This window comes from Solanum tuberosum, unplaced genomic scaffold (genome assembly GCF_000226075.1).
Source record: "Solanum tuberosum cultivar DM 1-3 516 R44 unplaced genomic scaffold, SolTub_3.0 scf01098, whole genome shotgun sequence".
Lineage (NCBI taxonomy): Eukaryota > Viridiplantae > Streptophyta > Magnoliopsida > Solanales > Solanaceae > Solanum > Solanum tuberosum.
In genome coordinates, this window is record NW_006240005.1 from 732 (window position 1) to 3,357 (window position 2,626).

Here is a 2,626-nt window from a genome sequence, read left to right on the forward strand (position 1 = left end):
AATTCATATATGCTTTTAGATATTTCAAAGAAGCAGCACATTAAAAATAGACTCCAATAAGTTTAACCAACTAAACACACACTTATTTACGTTATGTTAATTTTAGTAAACTGAATTATAATCTATCAAGCATATGAATTAGATCATTAAGCTCTTCATCTTAACCATGAATCATAATATAGGTATAAGCACATTGAAACTACAGAAATATCAATATAAATCAGATTAAAATATAGAGACTGCTGTAAAAAGAATCAAATTGAGAGGAAAATAAAATAGCTTAACTACATATTTTTAGATGTAAGACATCTGTTCGAATTTTTAAAAACAAATAATCAGTTCCCTGCTCCTTCAAGAAGCAATAATTCATCACAATCTACTCTAACAACATGGTTAAGCATTAAAAAAAAAAACAAAGATAGAGATCTAACCTGACATTGCAAAGAACATAAAAACTGATACGACCACAGAATAAACTCTCAATCACCAAGCAAAAAAACAAAATTTGCATCAACATAAGCTTATTACAACTATGTTATAGCATGCATGTACTAATTAAAGTAAATTTAAAATATAATACCTTAGTTGATCATCCCAAATAGAGTAACATCGAGGCAAAATAGAGCTGAAGAAGACATCACCTGATAAATTTTAAAAAATTAACTCCACGACAAGAAGTTGATGCATGCTAATACTCTTCAATCGAAGTTCTTATTACAATTCAATAAAATGAAGAAAAAAATGAACTCACCATTTCACGAAACATACGATTGTTGACGGAACAACTCAAGATCTAAATACAATTTCAATCAAAATCTTATTTCCAGTGTGATACCTGCTTGAACAAAGTCTTTCTTAGGCTTTGTTCTAATTTGAATGTTCGAATGTTGAAATGAGAATTTTTTTTACCAAAGTTATGTTGATGAGATTCAAATTAGAGATTTCGTTCTTCCAAGAATCTTTACAAGAAAAAATTAACAATTACAAAGAACCCAATTGAGAAAGGGTAACAGAAGAATATAAAGAAAACAAAGGAAGAACACTTACAGTGATATGAAAAAGCACACATGAGCTTAGAGATGACGGATCTAGCTCTGACCGGCGACGATTTAAACAGGAAGCTCACTTTCCTAATCTCAAAAATCAGATTCCATCGGTGCATGTTTGGTCTCCTTCCACAATCTGGATAGATCCATATTTTTTAAGTTTTCATTTTTTTTTTCTTATTTTCTACTACCTGACGTTTTTCTCCAACTTTTTGTTTCCATTTTTTTGTTAATCAATAAATTGGCCCATGGCCATTTTGTTTAATTAAAAATAATGAAAGAAAGATGGAAATATTGAAATGTGTGCGTACATTGAAGTCTTACTATACTATCAAGGCATGCAAATCAATATACCTAAAAAGTTGTATTCTTTTATAGTACTTCCTCTATTTTATACATCCTTCATCAACTTTTAATTGTTATATTTAGTTTTTCAAAAAGTCAATTTGATCAATTTTCAAAGTAAAATAAGATTAAATTAATTTGATATTTTAAGAAAAATATTTGTATATTTTAAAACTATACAAAAAGTACTACAAATAGCCACATATGCATATTAATATGATAAAAAAATATATCGTAAATTGTTAGTCAAAGTTCTTATGTTTTACTCTAAAAAAAAAGAACATGACAATTAAAAGTGGACAAATGGAGTATTAGTTTATTATTATTCTAAATATAATTGTTGCATATCAATTTATCATTATACTAAATATAATTAATTTATATTAATTGATCACCTTACTAAATCAATAAAACTTTAATAACATTTTTTTTACTACTCTTGCAATTGATTTTATTTTTGAAAGTATTCATATTTGTTTGTATAATTCACAAGAAGTATTTTAAGGTGTGAATTAGAAAAATCATCTTCTTATTTATGTTTTTAAAGCACCGTAAAAAATTAATAGTGATCAACTAATATGAGACGAAAGGAGTATTTCACGTACACAATACTTTATTAAATATTATTTTATATTATATATTAATATAAGTGGCTTATGTTTATTATGAAAATTATAAAAGCATTACTGTTGGGACCACAAAATAACTTTATATTGTGATTAAAATAATTTCAAAATATTATATATTGTTTTTCATTTAATTTTTTGTTTATTTAATTTTTGTTGATATTTATATTTCATATAAAATATAACTCAATATAGGTTTTTTTTCATTTTAATATATCCGCGCAATGCGCGGGTACGTATACTAGTATATATAATAGGAGAGGTGATAGCGCCTACGTGTTAGCACCACAAAAAAATAGATTTTTTAAATAATTAAAAATTAATTACAAACATAAAAGGAAAAAAAAAACTAAAAACACGGTTTCAAATTTTAATTTTTTAAAAATGTATAACTTCCCACATTTTCTAAAAAGATAAAAATATGTATTACGGACAAAATCCAACTTTTACCACTTGAATTTTTTAAAAATATTTTTAAATGAACATTTAATATATAATAATTATAGGATTATTTCTAAAGAGAATATAATAATAATAATAATAATAATAGTAATAATCTCTCTCTCTATATAATAATAATAATAATAATAATAAATATAATAATAGTAA

General features: G+C 24.8%; 1 long non-coding RNA gene across 1 annotated transcript; it reads right to left on the minus strand.

Moving 5' to 3' along the window:
* Nucleotides 1-547: 547 nt before the first annotated feature.
* On the minus strand, nt 548-1,260 carry LOC107059275 (uncharacterized). The gene is made up of 3 exons (XR_001472569.1): nt 1,048-1,260; nt 752-835; nt 548-641 (listed from the first exon to the last, which is right to left on the minus strand). It is a non-coding gene; the product is annotated as an uncharacterized lncRNA (long non-coding RNA).
* Nucleotides 1,261-2,626: the final 1,366 nt, after the last annotated feature.